Below are 21,212 nucleotides of genomic sequence, written 5' to 3'. Positions count from 1 at the left end.
CCCATTCTGGGCAGGGGCCCGAGCACAGTTCCTGGGAGTCTGCCTGCTCCTTAGAATGTGTCATTGTAATGGAGTGAGGAGGCTGGGAGGAAGGAGGAGCAGCAGCCAGAAGATTCAGAGTTGCAGCAGTGGACGGCGCAGAACTCTGGGTGGTCGATAGATTGCTGGATGCACTTTCTGCCATCCACGACAGGACCTGCTCACGCTGCTCATTTTCTAATAAAGGTCTACCGCATGGACCCATTAATTGTGAGATGAATGTGGGGACGCCAGAAACGTGCCTTTCTCCTAATCCCGCAGCGGTCGGCTGCGATACACCTGGATCAGGAGCTCGGCCTGTGCCCACACCCTGACTTGGGCCTCCGCGTCCTCGCCCGCGTCCACGTCCTCTAGGCCTACCCCTACCCCTCAGCATTGTGTATTACCAGTAGTGCACAAAAAGAACGCTGTAATTAAATGTGCCGCTTATTGGCCTGTGGTTGGAGGCTGACTTCGCTTACGGAACGCACAGCAGAGCCAGGAAAGAATTTTGCGCAAGCCCGCTGTAACACTTAGCTGGCTGCGTATTAATTAGGACTACTACCCCCAGCAGAGACGCAGTACAGTCAGGACGGTCACAGGCAGCCCAAATATATTTTTTTGTCCCAAATTTTTTTGGAAAAGCCTACTGCTTATATAGACAGTATATGTCTTTCTCGTTTTTCACTGTCCCTGCCTCAGCACTACTGGCCCTATACTATGTAAAATTACTGCAGACTGTTTCCCTTTGGACAGGATGACAGCAATGATGTAACGGGCAACGCAGAGCCAGGAAAGAATTTTGCGCAAGCCTGCTGTAACACTTAGCTGGCTGCGTATTAATTAGGACTACTACCCCCAGCAGAGACGCAGTACAGTCAGGACGGTCACAGGCAGCCCAAATATATTTTTTTGTCCCAAATTTTTTGGGAAAAGCCCACTGCCGATATAGACAGTATATGTCTTTCACGTTTTTCACTGTCCCTGCCTCAGCACTACTGGCCCTATACTATGTAAAATTACAGCAGACTGTTTCCCTCTGGACAGGATGACAGCAATGATGTAACGGGCATCGCAGAGCCAGGAAAGAATTTTGCGCAAGCCTGCTGTAACAGCTGGCTGCGTATTAATTAGGACTACTACCCCCAGCAGAGACGCAGTACAGTCAGGACGGTCACAGGCAGCCCAAATATATTTTTTTGTCCCAAATTTTTTGGGAAAAGCCCACTGCCTATATAGACAGTATATGTCTTTCACGTTTTTCACTGTCCCTGCCTCAGCACTACTGGCCCTATACTATGTAAAATTACTGCAGACTGTTTCCCTCTGGACAGGATGACAGCAATTATGTAATGGGCAACGCAGAGCCAGGAAAGAATTTTGTGCAAGCCTGCTGTAAAACTTAGCTGGCTGCGTATTAATTAGGACTACTACCCCCAGCAGAGACGCAGTACAGTCAGGACGGTCACAGGCAGCCCAAATATATTTTTTTGTCCCAAATTTTTTTGGAAAAGCCCACTGCTTATATAGACAGTATATGTCTTTCACGTTTTTCACTGTCCCTGCCTCAGCACTACTGGCCCTATACTATGTAAAATTACTGCAGGCTGTTTCCCTCTGGACAGGATGACAGCAATGATGTAACGGGCAACGCAGAGCCAGGAAAGAATTTTGCGCAAGCCTGCTGTAACGCTTAGCTGGCTGCGTATTAATTAGGACTGCTACCCCAGCAGAGACGCAGTACAGTCAGGACGGTCACAGGCAGCCCAAATATATTTTTTTGTCCCAAATTTTTTTGGAAAAGCCCACTGCCTATATAGACAGTATATGTCTTTCACGTTTTTCACTGTCCCTGCCTCAGCACTACTGGCCCTATACTATGTAAAATTACTGCAGACTGAGGACGCAATGCTCTGCACGGCCGATATACAAAAAAAAAATGTGCAACACTGCAAAAAGCAGCCAAATGGTCAGATGTGGCCCTAAGAAGGACCGTTGGGGTTCTTGAAGCCTAAAATCACTCCTAACACTCTCCCTATAGCAGCTCCAGCATCAGCAGCACTTTCCCTGAGCTATGTTAGAATGCATCTGTGGCGAGCCGCGGGAGGGGCCGATTTATATACTCGGGTGACACCTGATCTCGCCAGCCACTCACTGCAGGGGGGTGGTATAGGGCTTGAACGTCGCAGGGGGAAGTTGTAATGCCTTCCCTGTCTTTCTATTGGCCAGAAAAGCGTGCTAACGTCTCAGAGATGAAAGTGAAAGTAACTCGAACATCGCATGGTACTCGTCTCGAGTAACGAGCATCTCGAACACGCTAATACTTGAGCGAGTATCAAGCTCGGACGAGTACGTTCGCTCATCTCTAATTATAACCATGTCATCAGTATTTGTTCAGTTTTCACCTCCATATTTATTGTCATTGGTTTTTTTTTCTACTTGGCAAATATTGATCAGGATTTACGCAGTAAGAAAATATACCAATACAGGTCCAAAAATGGAAGAAATGGGTCATGTTGTAGCATTTTTTTTTAAAATGGCCATAAAAATATGGCCATGTGAATACATATATAGATTTACATTAGCTTCACATTATGGTCCACAAAACATGAACCAAATATGGAGTTAAAATATGCTTGTCTGAAAGTCATCTAAAGGGGAGTTCCAACATGATGCTTGCTATGGCACCTGCTATTGCAATGCACATACCTTGTAAGATAATATAGACATTTGAGGGTGTAATTGCAAGGTTACAAAGAAACAAACTTTAAACTGGTAATTAACTATTGCTGTAAGATTATAACATACTATATTTACATGTTAAAGAACAAATAAACCACTATACTATTATAACTTACCATTAAAGCTGTTCCCATGTCCCTCAGATGTGTTCTAATTTGTATGTGACAGAAAGTAGAAGAGTCAGTTTCAGTAGTGTGACTATGGCTAGAGGAAAATTTAGCTTATAGTGACATATCAGACCCCTAACAGAAGCAACATTATTTTTGCAGTACATTTTGGGGGCAAAATAGCAATACAGAATGCCAGTTCAAGCAAATTCCTGTGAGATACTGATGGTATTTCAGAATGCAAGAACAACACCTACACATTACTACAATTTCTTCATATTCTTGTCCTATTTACTTTAGATTTTCACCCATCAGTGGACTGAATGTTCCAACTGCAGGATGTGCATGTCTCCTATATATGTGTGCATTATTAATAGAATGGCAGTAGAGAGAGGGAGACTAGCGAAGATAACGAGGTGGAGTTGTATGTAAAATGACACTCACACATTAAGTCCTCTTTTACTGGGAAGGGCTTGAAGACTCAGTCAAAAGCCAAGAAATCTACTTGTTTACGCCCATTTCCCTGCTTCTAACAATCTGACTAATAGTAATCTGAGCTAACAAGAAAGACTAGAAAGAGAGGAATGAGCAGAGAGAAGCTGAGGCAAACTACATCTACAGCTCAATGGAAGGATCTGTCACAAATATTGCTTTTGCTGCACTGCAGCCTGGAAAGGGTTAAGCTCATCAAGTAAATCCAAGATAGCCTGGATATCCGCTCTGAATTTCAAATAAGACAGGGATGCATGTCACTGGATCAGCTACTGTATTATATCACTAGCTAACTGTGCACTGAGAGCTTCACTGAGAGCCTCAGCTTGCTCTTTGGGTTGCACACATCACTGTGGATATGTTGAAGCTTGCAGCAAAGTTAATTTTCAGATGGCAATGTTTTCCCTTGTGAAAGGTTTTACTTTGGAGGAAGACAGATATCAGCCTGACTGTTGGGACTTGTTTATCATCTAACCTTATTTATTTAGATCTTCACAGGTAAGAATGTATCAGAATGGTAACATTGCATAAGGGGATTTGTTTTATAATACAATGAAGTTGTGCAAATAACTATGTAATAGTAGTGTAGTTACAGTATGTGTATTGTGGTTTTAGATAACTTTCTGCTCTGGTTCACAGTACATAGATACAAAAACAATATCTGCTGCACAATAGTAACCTGCTTAGGATTGTAAATGAGTACACCTAACATTACAGGCTCACTTTTTCTGGTATGGTCAGGTGAAGTGATAATGCAATAGATCTTGAGCAATAGCAGTATGCTGTGTAGCTTTCAAGCATTATGTATTAAGATATACGTATGCAGGTAGAGCAGAGCTTGGAATTTAGCATAACTCCCGGTGACAGTTCTGTGTGAGATTTGTGGTGTAAGGTCGACCAGCATGTGACCCTTTGAAAAGGTAAATGATAGTTTAGCTCTTCTACATTTCTGTACCTTGATTAATTGACTTTCTAACTTGTTTTCACACATTGTATGGTTTTATATTGTGTATAAAAGTGTGTATAATGTAATACATAACATAGATAGATAGACAGATAGATAGATAGATAGATAGATAGATAGATAGATAGATAGATAATTAGATAGATAGACAGATTTTTATCTAGCTATCTGTTTGACTATCTATGCTTCTAGAAGATGTTTGCAGATCTAGATGTTGTCATTTGTCACAGTCATTATCTTAATTGAAACAATTCAATGACAAGTTCAACTGTATTACATTTCTAGAAGTAACAAAATGCCTTGTCTTATATACCAACTATTTCTTTTGTGCGCTGTAATAATACACTGACTGAAAATAGATATATATATAATATAACCATATGACAAACTTAATTCTGCTTTTTGAGATAGATAACAATCATACTATTAATGAACATAAGGTTATACAAGCCCTCATTTTGTTTAGTTAATTATAGCAGGGGGCAAACATTTGCTTTAATTATTCTAAGTAATGTAGAACTTGTCTCACATGCAGTGGAAAAAAAAACAGAAATGCCCTCTGGGTTCTTTCCTCTTGCTCATAATGTCTGTTTGGTTTCTTGACTGCAAGGTGTGGTGTGAACATTAGTCATACAAGTCAGTTACCTGCGCATACATATTCTCTTTTAGATGGATATGAGAGAATCAATCATTACAGATTTATACTTGGATATAAAGTGGGATTTCAGCTACTGCAAATGCCAATTTGTGTTAGCCTGTTGTAGGAAAGTACGAATACATCAAGCTTGATTTGACCTATTCAGTAAGACTGAAATATGTTGTGACCTGAAAGTTAACACTAATTCACTTTTTTGTGCATTCACACTCTGTTTATCCACTCTGTACATTATGTATACATCCGGTATGCAATTTCCAATGTTTACATTTTTCCTATGGAAGACCCTGTTAGACGTTAATTAAAATAAGAGATTTCTGCAAATTGAACAAATCAGTATTAAGAAGTCTAACAAACGAAAAATTGTTTAGAAATGTGCTTCCTAGCTAGCCAAAGCCAAGCTCTCAGGATGTAATGTAAATAATTAGGCGAGTGTAAATTCCATTTAATGACTCTCAGCTGGTATTACACTTTGCTTATCCCTTTTTATAGCCAGTGTATGCTCCAAATGTCCTAGTTTAAAATATCATTTAAAAGACAGAAAAACTTAACTCTTTAGTATATAGCAATTTAAACGAGAAGACTGATTAATGTGGTAAATGTATATTCAAAGTGTGCGTATCTACAGATATAGAGATATTTAATCAATATGTGCTAGTAATATTGTATAATATTCTTGGCTTTTAAATACCCGAATGATGAATCCAATTGATGTTGAATGTTTGAGATGTTAAATTAGAGAAGATAATTTGGCAAATTTAGAAGGAAAGTATTCCTTTGAAGGCAGCTCTACTAATTACTTTAATGTGTGCAATATTAATAAATACCATAAACGTCTATGGTGGCTTCTTAATTCTATGTAATCATTTACACTCATCTGCTTATGTAAGCCAAGGATCTGGTATTAATGGAAATTGTGTAATAATTTACATCCTAGAACCATAGCTTGACCAACCTTTACAATGTTTGGTTTGATTACATTGATTATATTGATTTATTATGTTTGCATTTATTAGGTAAATGATTAAACCTTGTTCAAGTAATTTTCCCATAAATGGACAATTAGTAACATTTGTAATACTATCAGGGAAGCATGTTATACATGTGTTAAAGGATAAGCCAAAATTTATAAAATTAAGTGGTGCTTGCACTTTCACCGAATGGATTAGCATTACCTGAACTACTCTGGAAATGTATCTCTTCTAGAAAGCCCTTATACAGATAATACACTCTATAACCTCACTAATTATGTGCATACATCTTTGTATTCTATATATTATTTCTTATGTATTTATGTATAGAAAAGTTGCTAGTGAGGCCAAGTATGAACAAAACTAGAAATGTATAAAGTAGATACATTCAGTTACTGTACAAACCTCTAAATTATGTTGTTCCTGGGACCTTCCTAGCTTGCATCTATGGTAAAAATAGTCATGGTGTTCTATAAAAATCATTTGCAGTATCCTACATCAGTGTATGAACTTATAGTTAAAACCTCAGGGCATCCTTTCTAAGTAGATGAAGATTATCCTTGCAGAGACCCAACTGATAGGGAGCTTGGGGAGCAATGCTCTCTGGGTGAAAGTATACAAAATAGTTCTCCAAAAGGCAACAGAACTCTCTCTCTAGTGCCATCTGTAGAAAGTGCATTGTACAGATGGATTTTTCTGCTCTGGCTGATACCCAAGTCAAGGCACTTCGTAGGGTTGAACATTGACTTACAGGACAATCAGCTGCAGGTGGCACAAGAAAGCCAGTTTTCCTTCTTCAGAACAAAATGTGGCATCACATTTTTTGCATCAAGAGAGAATCTCTCCGTCTACTATCGACAAGCATTCTTGGAAATACTGGCATTGGAAATATTACACAAAGATAAAATTTTATGATTAATTTCATCTTACATCTAATATAGCAACTATTGTATTAATGGATCATCATTTCAACACGACAAGACATTTAGATAACACAGCATTGGGCAGACATGTAGTCAGATGCAGTTTGTATCAGCATAAGGCTGGGCTCACACAAGCGGGTCGGATTCCACACGCGGATATCCACAGTGGAAGACCTGTAAATGATCATGGAAATGAATTGCGTATGTGTGTGGTTTTCCGCATGGATGGACGCACATGCACAACATATTGAGCACACGGAAGAAAGATTGCAAGCAGGGAATGACATCAAAAAATAGCCAAAATCCCTTGAAACACCCTTCTACTGCTCAGGTGATCTCCCAGGTGACATTCTCTTGTGCTATCATGGTGACAGTTGTTCTATAAGTCATGGCTTCAGGACAGGATACTGATCTCTTGGCTGGTTTAATACTACTTATTTTGGAAGCAGTATAAGCCTTTAAAAAAAAAGACATTCTTCTGGAGGAAGAGCCCAGAAGAATAAACGGAGGTTGCAGACAGTCTGGATGGGTGTGTTGCTCCCCAGACTCTGTCCTGCATTGTCTGCCCACAAATTCCTGCTTTTTTAATTCTATTTGTATCTGGTCTCCTAGTAACTTGCAAGTGAATCTGCGTTCATATGCAATGCTAATTGCGTATGCACTGCGGATCAAACACATCCTTAGAGATCAGTAGAGTTCATACATGCAGAATCCGTGGTAAAATAGAGCATGTTGCGTTTTTTTTCCGCATGTGGAATCTTCATTCCTACCTGCAGGTGTGAGCTAACCAGTGAAAGTTCATGCATTTCATTGCCCACGTGTTACTGTGTATTGTCCACACTGATGAAGAACGTGGAATCTGCAATTCAGATCCGCTCATGTGAGACCTCCTTACAAAGGATCAAGCATGTTGAAATGCAGCACGCAGATCTTTATTTTCTTCTGCAATCTGCCATTGGAGGATAGTCAAATGTTGCCAAAATTGGTGGAATCTTCAGATGCTTATCTAATGGACAAGTTTAGTAATTTGCTTCTTAAACAATTTCTTGCGCTCTTTTAAGTTCTCTGTCCCAGATTGTGGGACATTTCTAAGAAACCTGTAAGTGGGACTATGTAATTCTAGAAATTCTGCATAGGATGTTGGATAATGTTGAAACATGAAGGAGTGAGATAATGCTGATATGTTGTTACTATATTTTGATGTCTCATGAGCTGCTTTATTATTTCTGATGCAGTTAATAAAATAGTTTTGAACCATAAATTATCCTAACCAGTAGCAATGCTGATGAACATCCACAGACTACCCAAATCAAGCCCCATTTTGAACAAATACAAACATGTTTCATTGAAACTATATCTGAAATGCAACACACTAAAGTAATAATAAATAAAGTATTGCTTATATAATTCTGTCATTGAAATAATTTATGCTTTGGATCAATTCTAGTAATTCAAATAAATCACAACAATTTTAAGACTCCTCTGTAACTTTAGCCAAGGATCCAAGTAATCTGACTCTAGCTGCTGCTTGTCAACCTCATTAAAAAGACCGTAGTTATTAAGCAGTGTATCGTAAGCAACCAACCTGTCTCAAATTACTTAATAATTCAACTCAAAGCTTGATTGGCACTATGCTGTGCTGAAATGCCTTTTAGGAGTAGTGAAAATGTACCATTCCACATCTCCATAACATATAAAAATATAAAGATTTGCTAAATAAATGTAGTTGGATAATCTGACAGCCTGTAAAAAATAGTATATAAAAACAGCATGCGATGAGTAGAATTGTCACAGACGTAAAAAACAGTTTTTGACACTATTTAGGTTATTTAACTTGCTACCAAACAATCTACATGGTAGCTGCTCATGTTCTGTGCATATTATTATACTTCTACTTTATCAATGCTTATGACAGTCTTCTAGGTCATATACAAGTACCCTACACCTACATTTTTCACTACTATAAATCTTTTCAGTAAGTCTACTGCTTTTTAAACTTGGTCTTATAACATTCTGCTAATTTGTCACTGCATTTTCCAGTTCTCTGTCAACACTAATGATTTCTGTCTTTCTAAAAGTACTATTGGAACCCCCTTACCGAACTACAGAGTCTAGTTTGTTAGCCAGATCTCTACTTCCTTGCTTCCACAGCGCTACCTCTGTCATTATTTATTTTGCGCCACCTCTTCGTTCTGATAATAGCGCAACAACTTCATAGTTACCCTAACACTTGGTTGGAAATTTGTAATTGAATGGTTGAACAGTTTCAGAGCCAGGACCAATTTCTTGCCTTGGCCCAGAGGACTGTGTGACAAACCACAAATCATTTAGCAGTTCAGGTGGTGTTCTAGATGCTGCTAGCTCTTGTCTGAATCTTCTGTACTGCATGGGTCAAAGATAAGCTACTTTCTATCATAGTATGCTCCACCTAGGTGTAGTTTGCTCCAGCCTCTTGTATAAAGATTAGAGATGAGCGAGCATACTCGTCCGAGCTTGATGCTCGTTCGAGTATTAGGGTGCTCGAGATGCTCGTTACTCGAGAAGAGCACCACGCGGTACTTGTCTCGATTAAACGAGCACTGACCATTGAATTCAATGGAGCCGGCAATACAGCCGGCTCCATTGAAAGCAATGGGCTGCCGGCGATCTCAGGATGAATTTTCGGGAAGGGCTTAAAAATATAAGTCCTTTCCTGAAAATCATCCAAAACTGTGTAAAAATTAAAAAAAATATATATACTCACCTTGTCCCGGCAGACGGAGCTCAGCCGCGGCCGGCCGGCAGTTCTCCTGAACTGCTGTGAGTAGTATTCAGCAGCTGGGGATTTAAAATCCTCGTCTGCTGAATGAGCTGCCTCTGATTGGTCATAGCCTCACCAATCAGAGGCAGCTCTCACTCACCCATTCATGAATTCATGAATGGGTGAGTGAGTGCTGCCTCTGATTGGCTCAGCGCAGGGACCAATCAGGGGCAGCTCTCAGCTGTCATTCATTGGATCGAGCACCAGCCAATCAGAGCTGGCACTCGATCATTCACAGCCATTTAGTGAATTACATCACTGAATGGCTGTAATTGGTTAATTGAGCCCTGATTGGCTGGCGCTCGACCCAATCACAGCGCTTGCTTTGCTGGAGGCAGAGTATTCAAAGCCTTGTCACCAGAAAGAAGAGGATATCTCAGCACGGAGGACACAGCAGATTGCTGTATCGACGCCGGAGACCAGCAGTACGAGGCACTGGGACGTCGCAGACCAAGTGAGTATAAGCCTTCCGAAAATAAGACACTGTGCCTCTTTTGGGGCAAAAATTAATATAAGACAGTGTCTTATTTTTGGGAAACAGTAGTGACTATCACATGTATAACATACTTATACAGGAGTCATGACGTAGCAGACAGACAAGGAGTGTGTCTAACATCTGAGTTGCTCCAAATGTGTTGTCAAAATATGTTTATTAAAGGTTTTACATAGTGCAAACAGAGTGACATACAGATGAACAGGCCCCGAAGTCAGATTAACGCATTCATTGTATAGAATACAGGTGGCAATTGCGGCGATCCTAAGCAAAGTCTTTACTAATGGGTCCTTGTAGGTGGTAGGTTATACGCAAGACCATGGTGTCGTATCAGTCATTGCCACGTGATTTGGTTACTCTGGACTTCAGGGATTAGACTCAACAGCTGAATAACAACAAAGTAACTATTTCAAATTTGTTAAACCGTTTGTGTCACTTGTATTATGTTACATCTTAAGGAGTTAGTGAAAGTCAGAACAGTTCGGGATGAACTTCGACTTGTAATTGGTGTGGTATATTAGGGGAAAGGGAAGTGGGGTATAGAGAGGAAGGAAGTGGGGGAGAATAAAAGAGGTAGAGTCTGAGAGGGGATAAGTAAAGGTAGAAAAGCTAGGTGAAAGTGTTGAGAAGGAGAAAGGAGAAGGGGGGGTAGCGTCTCGGAAGGGAGCCCCTGGCGATGCTCTTACTCCTGGTTAGGCGGGCCTGACCCTATGCTCAAGCCACTGCTCGAACCCGGCGGAGCCTCGAAACGTCATCCATACCTCCCACACAGCGTAGTACTTGGACCAATTGTCGTCGTCCTTGGCTCTCAGCTCTTCCATGTATCTAATATCTTCTAGGGCTGTTGTCCAATTCAGACGTGTCGGCGACGTCTGGGATTTCCAGAGTCGAGGGATCACTGTTCTCATGGCTAAAATGAAAAATCTCAGGATGTCTTTTTTACTAGCGGAGGTGGAGCCCGGCATGATCGAGAGGAGAGCAATTTTAGGGGTGAGGACTAGTGAGCTTTTTCTCAGGGAGTTGTATAGGACCTGTATCTCTGACCACAGGTCTCCGATCGCCAGGCAGGACCACCAAATGTGTGTGAGCGTTCCTGTTTCCCCCATGCATCTCCAGCAAACAGCCGAGACGTTGGGGTATATTTTGGCCAGTAACGCTGGGGTGCGGTACCATCTCATGATGAGCTTATAGTTTAGCTCTTGGTGCTTGCCCGAGATCGACATACCATGAGCCAGAGTAGTACCCTTAACCCACTCCTTGTCAGACAGGGGTTGACCTAGCTCTTTCTCCCACGCCTTGCGGTGCTTCCCCCCTAAGTCCTGGGTCCCCCCGGCTACCAACATGCCATAGATGTGGAGATTTCGCCTCTCGACTCACAAGGGTTTGCACATAGTTCTTCAAAAGCTGTGGGAGGGATAGACAACTCCGGAATTGTACCCTGCGCTCTGATGAAATGGCATAGCTGTAAGTATTGGTACCTTGCACCTGTTGAGGCCCCGCCTTGTCCTGCGAGCGAGCTCAGGGGTCTGATTCCCTCCTCCCATCGCAGATCTTGAATTCTCGGGAGAAAAACTCCCAGGCTGTTCAGCAATGACAGTCCTCTGACCCCTAGAGGGAAACCCGGGTTTCCCACAAGGGGCGTCCAGGGGCCCGGAATGGAGACCAACCCTCCTCTGCTTGTGAAGCTGTCCCAGATACGCAGGAGCGAGCACATAAAGGGTGACGCCTTGACTCCTCTTCTTCCTAGACCCCCCTCAGCCAAAAAAGACCCTGCGATCTGAAAGGGGCAGAACTCTGTTCCATTTCGACCCAGAGTTTAGTCTGTCCTCTGTGCATGAGGTCCAGGACGGTCCTACCTATTGCCGCCCTGTAGTAAAGCAGCAAGTCCGGCAGGCCCACCCCTCCATTTTCTTTTTTCTGAGTGAGGAGTTTGTAGCTCAAGCGGGGCCTGGTTCCTCCCCATACGAAACGTGTCACTACCCTTTTTAGTTTGATGAAGTAACTACGTGGTAGCTGTATCGGTAAGGTCTGAAAAAGGTACAGGAGTTTCGGGAGGGAGTTCATTTTAATGGCGTTTATTCTGCTAACACCAAGAGAGTGTTTTCTGTATCTTTTACCAGAGAGGAGAAAATGGGCTCGTAGTTCAGGTCATTCAGCTTGATTCCTAGATATTTGATAAAGTCTTCACGCCACGATAGTGAGAATAGAGGTTTAAGTTGGGTTAGTTCTGTGGGCTGGAGTGTTATGTTTAGGATTTCGGATTTTTGTAAGTTAATTTTAAAGTTGCTGACTTTACTGTATCTATCGAATTCCCGTAAGAGGGCAGGTAGGGCTCGGGGAGGGTTTGTTATGTAGACCACGAGGTCGTCCGCGAACGCGGCCACTTTGTGCTCAGCTTGGGTCGTTTTGTAGCCCTGAATTTCTGTGTTCGATCTGATTGCGTTAGCCAGGGACTCCATTACTAGGACGTACAGGGTTGGGGAAAGTGGGCAACCCTGGCGCGTGCCATTCCTGATGTTGATTGGATGGGAGAGTTTGCCGTTTACTCGTATTTGGGCTGTGGGTTTGTTGTACAGGGCCATTATCCAGTTTCTCAATCTGAGTCCCAGACCTATCTTTTGTAGGGTGGCCTCTAAAAATTTCCAATTAACCCGGTCAAATGCCTTCTCGGTGCCAACCGATAGGAGGCATGGGGGGTTCTTTGCGTCGCGTGCCCTGCTCACCAGAGAAAGGGTTCTGATGGTGTTGTCTCTTGCCTCTCGGCCAAGGACAAAACCGGTCTGGTCTCTATGAACCAGTTTAGGAACAAGTGGCCCAAGGCGTGTGGCTAGGGTTCTTGCGAATACTTTGGTATCAACGTGTAGTAGGGAGATAGGCCTATAATTCCCGCAAGAGAGGGGGTTTCTTCCTTGTTTTTGGATAACTGTGATAGTGGCCTGTAGGGCTTGTTGTGGGAATGGGCAGTTGTCGCATATGGCATTAAAGGCCTTGCATAGAACTGGGGTTATAAGGTCTCCGAACGTCTTATAAAATCGGGGCGTGAAGCCGTCTGGGCCGGGACTTTTGCCTATCTTTAGGTTTCATAGCTCCTCTGAGATTTCTTGTTCTGTGAAATCCTGTTCTAGGGTCTCAGAGTCAGTCAGGGAGACTGGTTTGGGGGCAAAAGCGTGTAGGTAGGATTCTATGCTGTCTGAGGCGTTGTTCTGGGTCGTTCCTGAGGGGTCTGTAATGTTGTACAACTTTTCGTAGTAGTGTCTGAAGCATTCCAGTAGGTCCTCGGTGGCGTGGACCTTTCCCTTCGCCGGAGAGTTTAGTGCGAAAATATAAGATTGGTGTCCGCGGGGATTTAGGGCTCTCGCTAGCCAACTACTGCATTTATTACCATATTCGTAAAACCCGCCTCTTAGTCTGTCCCTTGCGCACAGGTGGGCCTGGTCTAACACGGCTAGAATTTGCTGGCGTAGGGAGGTGATCTCTGCATTGAGGGACGGGGAGGCATTTGTTTTGTTGGCCTGTTCTGCTCTCTCTAGGAGTGTGATGAGGCCCTTTAACTTGCCTATTCTGTTCTTTTTGAGTCTCGCTCCGTGGGATATGAAGGTTCCCCGTAATACGCATTTAAGCGCTTCCCATTGTATGGGTGGGGAGGTGGTGTCGTCTCGATGGGTCTCGATAAACATCTCAATGGTCCTACGTATATCTTCCTTGCAGCAAGAGTCGCTCAGAAGATTATCGTTAAGACGCCAGGAGTTGTAGCCCCTCCTATGGTCGTGTCCCAAGAGAGCTCCGTAGACAGGTGCGTGGTCCGACCACAGAATGCTCCCTAGTGAGCTTCTGGGTGAAAGGTCCAAAAGACCGTGCGATATGAACAGATAGTCTAACCTCCCGTAACTATTGTGTGCAGTGGAGTGGTGGCTATAGTCTTTGGCTTTCGGATGGAGTGTTCTCCAAAGGTCAATGAGTCTGAATTCTAATAGGCGTCTCCGCAGTCTACGCAAGGCCACCGGGGCGACCCCGGACTTACCCGAAGACGTGTCTAGGCTGGGGTCCATCGCAAGGTTGAAGTCTCCTCCCAGGATGATGCCGGAGCCCTCTGCGAATTGTTCAAGTTCCCCTAGGGTGCTCAGCCCAAAGGCGGCCTGTCCTGTGTTGGGAAAATAAATATTAGCAATCGTCACCACACGATGTCCTAGATCTAGTTTGAGGAATACATATCTGCCTTGGGGGTCTATTTTTGATGCCAGTATGCTGTGGGGGAGGCTTTTATGGATCGCTATCGAGGCGCCGCACTTATTTTTTTCAGGGTGGGGGCTATGGTACCACGTAGGGTAAAATTTGTTAGTGCACTTGGGTATGTGGCCAGTCTTAAAGTGTGTTTCCTGTAGCAGAGCTATTAGGACTCATTTTTTGTGTAAGTGCGCCAGAATCTGGCCTCTTTTGGCTGGGTTGTTTAAGCCTCTGGCATTGTAGGTGCAGAACGAGAGCCCTGTCCTGGAGGATGTTCAGTTGTAGGGGAAGATGTCTTTAGGGCGACCGAGACGCTAGGGAAGGAGAGTAGAAAGGAAGATGTGGAGAAAGAAGAGAGAGGGGGGAGGTGAGAGTGTGGGTAGGAGGTGACAGAAAATAAGATTTCCGTCGATTGGTGAAGAGTGTCCCAATCTCGCGGGGTGGGTTTCAGACCTGTGGTCCGAATTGGACGGCACCATGGTGGCGTCCACCCGTTGGGAGGGAGAGACCTGGAAATGCCGGAGCCGCCCCCGGCATCCCCTGTTTGGAGTCGGATGCTCATTGGAATTATCTAAACTTAGAAGACCTGCATTAATTAAGGTGATAGACATGTGGCACGTTGGACAGCGAAAGGGGTGTGTTGTGGGGAGAGGGTTGATGTTGACCGGCTGAGGTGCATGGTTTTTTAGTGTTTGATGTGGTGTGCCAGCCAGGGTGAGGTGGCGTAATGCTAGCATAACATATAGAACTATAAAGATTCAGTCAAAACAAACTAGCGGTAACTTCAAATCACGGTTTTAGTCCGCGAGGCGTCTCATCCGCATTAGGATGCGTGAACAATGTCTCTGCGGGGCTGGTCATGGTGGCGGGCGTGCCGGGTGGTTCCGGTTCTTCGGGCGCCTTGGCCTGGCCTCTCGTCATGGTGTTCTAGGTGCTGTGATGGGTAGTGCTGGGATGAGCGGCCAGTCTGGGATCGAGACCATCGGTAGTTCTAGAGTGCCGAGGAATTTAGGGAGGTCAGCCGGAGACCTGAAGATCGCCGTCTTCCCGTTCTTTGAGGCGGACAACTAGAAGGGGTACCCCCATCTGTAGAGGATCTTGCTAGTTCGTAGCAGGTCAAGGAGCGGTCTGACCGCTTTGCGGAGCTGGAGGGTGCGTCTAGCAAGATCTGGGTATATCGCTATCGGGGTACCGTTGTGCGCGAGGGGCTCTTTCCTATCGCGGGCACTCTTCAGGATGGCTTCCTTGTCCTTGAAGAAATGTATACGGCATACAATGTCTCGTGGCTTTTCTGGATCGTCTGGTCGGGGGCCGAGAGTTCTGTGGATACGATCGATTTCTATTGGTCGATCGGATGGTCGTTGTAGTAGGGAGCTGAAAAAGTTGCGGGCCCAGTCTTCCAGCTGTGAGGGGGTGATTTCCTCTGACAGACCTCACAGGCGCAAGTTGTTACGTCTGTGGCGGTTTTCAAGGTCGTCGAGGTGAGACATCATGTCCGCCATTTGCTGGGCTTGTGCATTTATGATCTGACTATGGGTCTCGAGTGCTGTGAGGACCTCATCTTGCGTCTCCTCTATGGTGTGTATACGGTTTTAAGTTCTTGTTGAATGAGGGACAACGATTCTTTTTGGGAATTTTCTAGACGCTGAAAATCTCTTTTAGTCGGGAGGGATTTTAAATGCGCTTTCCAATCCCATTCCTCATCTGATGAGGAGTCGCTGTAAGAGGGCGGGCTGACTGTATGGGCTGCTGCGGCTTTAGTGCGTCTTCTACAGCTTTTCTGGTGGACAGGGCTACTACTCCCCTCAGAGTAGGGGGTCATATTGTGTGGTGTTTTTGGTAGCGGAGGAGAGTTCACACTAGCAGGGTTATTTATGGATCCCTGCTGGGAGGGCTGTGCCTCCCTTCAGTCACAGGGGTTCTATTCCCTTCAGGGTGTATGTGCTCCTTATTGAAGTCCTGGAGGCTAGGGGAGCTGTGGGGGCTGGGAGAAGGACCCACGCTATCTGCCCGGTGTGAGCGGCCACCTGTGGTGTGGGAGCACTTATCTGTCTCCTGATGTCTTCTGGGTCCGACTGTGCTGAGTGTCTCTCGTCCGTGGGACTCCGTACTGCCGCTGCTGCGGGGTGCAGAGAGGGAGCGCACATGGTCCGGCGCCATCTTTGGAGAGGGAGCTGCCGCACCTCGCGTGCCGAAGAATCTCTGTATTGTCGGCGGCTCGTCCTCTCCTGCCGTCCGTGGCTTGCTGGAGGGTCTCCTCTTCCCCATCGTTGTGCTGGGAGGATTTTTGTGCCGGTAAGTTGCTTTAATAGCAGGTCAAAGCTGCGGGGGAGCCGGGAGCTCAGCAGGAGCGCGGCTTACTCCTCCATAGGCAGGTCACGCCCCGGGTTGCTCCAAATTTATATTAAATTTTACATATTCTTGTAAATTCATTTTCATTATGGATAATACTTTTTAATGTTCCTATGATTGTTCGTCCCCATACAGATAATATTTATTGGTAGTATATCTACTTGTTTACATGGGTGTTGTGCTGATGATAAGCTGATGATAAGCAAGCATTTCTATACCTACATGAAAGATTTAATCAGCTGACGACTCCTGCAAAAGGGCCTTAAATCATTAAAAAGATTTCTGATATTCTAATCATTAAAGGGATTTCCCAAGATATTTCTTTTCAGCAGTCTGTGTTAAAAAAAATCTTATAGTAGCCTATACTCATCTGTTCTGGGTCTTTGCAATTCTATCACCACCTCTTTGTTCACTCTGCCAGGTATGTTTGCAAACTGCAGAGTCAACCTATGAACAGAATGCCATAGGCTGCTGCAGCCAATCATAGACCTCAGCTGTCAACTGGTTGCATTCTGTAAACAGAGCAGTAAGAACAAAGATGTAGTTTTGAAGCTGTAGTGACCTGGACAGTTGAGTGTAGGCTACTTTATTATTTTTTTAACATGGAAGGCTTGAAAAATAAATAATTTATTTCAGAAAAAATGTTTTTTTATTGCGAGTTCCATGATGAAAATAAATGTGTTGACATACACACAGGACAAATATTTATAAGTTTACTATAAGTGATAAAGTAGATATGCATGCAATATATCCAAAGACATCCAAGATATCAAGAAAGATATCACCATGCAGGACACATAAGATCTAAATATACAAATAGTATATATATGCAAGATATGGAAAAGCAAAACAATATTATACTTGTCATCCATGGAATATAGATAAATCAATTGGGGGGGAGGGGTCGATGTTCCTCAGCCCCAGTCATCAAAAGTAGACTTCAACAACACCCTCTCATGGTGGACCTCCCTGCTTTTGTATTCAATGAACTTATGAACTATGGATGGCTCTACATATTTATACTAAATTATCCAATGAGACATTTTTATATTCATACTGTCAAATGTTGTTAGGCAGTTTTCCTCTTAACTATTAGAGAGTGACTGCAAAAGGTAGAATATTTTGCATTCCTTAACACCACAGGACATTACAGGGTAATAGTTAATGTTACAGGACATAAACTTACGTCCTGTGGATGGTGCCAGCTGAGAAGTGAGCCCACACCATTTCGCAGTGGGAGGAACTGTGACTGATAGCCAGCCTCCCACTGCAACAGCGGGGATTGGTGAGAACACTGATCCGTGCTCTTAACCCTTTATATACCATGGTCAATCTACATTGTTGCATTCACAGAGGGAGCACACTCCCTCTGTCAGGTTATTGGCCTGCTCTGATGCAATCGCAATGGGTTGTCATTGCAACTGGATGCTATACACTGGTGTCCAGGCCTGCCATGACCTGTGATTGCTATTGTTAGTAATAATGCATTGCAATGTATGGCAGAATGCCAGTGATTTGCTGAGCACTGTGACCAATCACAGGCAGCGCTCAGCTATCATTTAATGAATGGTTGAGAGCTGCCTGTGATTGGCTGAGCGCTCAGCCAATCTGACGCAGCCTTTCAGGAGGTGGGGATTTTAAATCCCCGCCTGCTGAAAGAGCTTCACTACACTGCCGGGGACCAAGCAGGGAAAACACGCCTGAGCCCTGACAGCAGTACAGAGGTGAGTATATTTTTTTACTTTTTACAAAAGCTAGGGTTGATTTTCAGGGAAGGACTTATATTTAAAACCCTTCCATAAAAATCACTGCAGGGGTTGCCGGCAGCCCATTGCTTACAATTGGGCCGCCGGCAGCGTCAGCCTCATTGAAGTTAACGGGAGAGCTTCGCAATCCACTGCCACAGCTCTGGTAGGGGATTCTTTATTCCCCGCAGGGAGTCCCCTTGTCACTGAACACTGTAACAGTGTTGTCACAGTGTTCAGTGATGATATTTACGCGCAGGACGGACGTTCCCGGTGCACGCATGTCCTATCTTTTGCAGGTGAGTGCGTTTGCACGTCTGTAAAACACGGACATGTTAACACACTATAGGTTAACCAATTGTAATATACGTGCGATATATACTTGCAAATACACTCTCGTGTAAATGAGGCCTCAGGTATTAAGGAATGGAAGCCATCTAAAAAAGCGCATGCAAACAGGTGTGTGCAATTAATGTGCATATCCTTAAGCATGGTTTAGGAATGTTTTGAAGTGCCAGCCTGTACTAGGTTTTGGATAGCTCTAAGTTTCTGTTGATGAACTTAACCCCTCAGTGACCAAGCCTGTTTGCGCCCTAATGACCAGGCCAAATTTTGGAAATCTGACATGTGTCACTTTAACATAGAATAACTCTGTAAAGGTTTTGCATACCCAAGTGATTCTGACATTGTTTTTGCCACATATTTTACTTCATTTACGAAGAAAGCAGGTCGCCAGCAGCACAAATTGTATATCCCTCCAGGGGTTGGGCATAAATTATGCAGTAGCCAAAGAGACAGGTGATTGGATCCTTGTCACCAAAAACACATGCAGTAAAAAGGAAGACTTCGGCAGCATCCAGGGTGCAAATTGATATCCAAAGTTTTATTCCCCCATCACAAAGAAAACAGGCAACGTTTCGGCCATGTTGGCCTTTGTCAAGCTCATATTTTACTTCATTTAGGTGGTAAAAATAGAACGATTGAATTTGATTATATTTATTAAAAGTGCCAAAATTGAGAAACGTGTAAAAAATTTCATTTTTTCACATTTTCAACTGTAATATATCAAATATGTGCAAATATACTGTATAATTTTTAATGAGATATATATATTTCCATCTACATACTCAACTCTGGACACACATTTGGAAAACCTTTGGTTTTATTTAACCATTAAGAAGGTGTACAAATTTATCATTGATTATTAACATTTTGAGAAACATTTTGTTTTCCTATACCAAGCCAAGATTGCAAAGACTTATAGGTGTCAGAATGATAGATACCACGACAAATGACGCCATTTTAAAAAATAAACCTTTGAATGAATTTACTGAGGGGTGTCATGAGAATTTTGCTCTCACTGTTTCTTTTCAGAAATTAATGCAATTTAGAGGAGAAAAAATAAAATGTCATATTTTTGCAAATATGTCATTTAAAAGACAGGATTTTTTTCTATAGTGACCATGATAATGAGAATTTGCACCCAAAATGGATAACCCTGTTTGTCCTGTGTTCAGAAACATACCCATCGTGGCCCTAATCTTGTGTCTCTGTGCACAGTACTTTTAGCTAACCTGATGGATTCGATCCATTAGGGCAGCTGAATCTTTAACCCTTTCCAATCTACTGTCTGACCTCTGAAGACAGTTTGATTTAAAGCTGTACAGCTTCTATGTTGGAAGACGTCCGTCGGGGTTCTCTTACTGTATACTGCCAGCCTCTCTGCTGTCGAAGCCTATCCAACGTGTCACTTCATGCAGTACTGGCTTTAGCCAGCATATAGCGCCATTGAAGAACAAGAGTAAGCCCCCTAGGAAAACCAGCATACAAATTGGATTGGAAAGGGTTAACTTTTATTTACTTTTCATTGAGTTTCATATGATCACTGGCATTCGGTAAATGCCAGTGATTATGTTACCAGGGAAAAGGGGGCCCACAGCCCGGGATGATGGCTCCAGGTTATCAGCTACCTTCAGGAGCCGGCAGCATGGAGCTGTCACATCCACAGTTACAGGGTTTTAATCCCCGCAGGGAGCATGTTTTTACGTCCCTGGGGATAAAAGCCCAGCAAACCAGAACTAAGGAATGCTATGGGGTGGTCACTAAGGGGTTAAAGGCATAAAGTCAAAAATACTCCTTCCATACACAACCCATTCAATTTTTTTTTGCCTTTATATGAGCTTGTATTTTGAAAATGTAAACTAAGAACACAGATTGCCAAAATTTACACTTTATGAGCAAATTATTAGTTGGGAAAAACAATTTACCTCGCTTTTCATTATTTCTGGAAATAGAATACCATTTTTGGGTGCTAAGATTTACTTCATAGAACTAATATGATTTAATTTATTTCCTAGTCACCCATTACATTCTTCTTAACTCAACTGAACCAGAAAGCACACTCAGTGTCTTCAGCCAGATGCTTAAAGCAGACATATTCTATGAGCACCAAGCTGACTTTTACATAATTGAAAACTACATAGTTGCCATATACTGAATGTCATACAACACCACTTCAGTTTTACAAGAAGTTGATATACTTCTGCAGTAACATAAACATGTCTTAACTACACATTGAGTACATTCCAATTACAGCCACAGAATAAAAAAAAGGCCCACACTTCTCTTTTATCTTTGGTATTAAAGACAAAAACGTGTTTACTTTCTGATTTAATTATATACACGTTTTTATGCATTTCAGTATCAATTACATCTCTGTCTATATT

At 43.1% G+C, this 21,212-nt stretch overlaps 1 protein-coding gene across 1 annotated transcript in view; it reads left to right on the top strand.

Annotated features, from left to right (window-relative positions):
* Positions 1-3,414: 3,414 nt before the first annotated feature.
* The window catches only part of SLITRK6 (SLIT and NTRK like family member 6), a 42,797-nt gene continuing 24,999 nt past the window's right edge, over positions 3,415-21,212 (top strand). Inside the window, exon 1 of the mRNA XM_066580709.1 lies at positions 3,415-3,857. The gene's annotated coding sequence lies outside the window, so the exon portion shown is untranslated. The remainder of the gene's footprint in view (positions 3,858-21,212) is intronic.

This window comes from Eleutherodactylus coqui, chromosome 1 (assembly GCF_035609145.1).
Source record: "Eleutherodactylus coqui strain aEleCoq1 chromosome 1, aEleCoq1.hap1, whole genome shotgun sequence".
NCBI lineage: Eukaryota > Metazoa > Chordata > Amphibia > Anura > Eleutherodactylidae > Eleutherodactylus > Eleutherodactylus coqui.
This window is presented reverse-complemented; position numbering and strand designations above follow the sequence as displayed.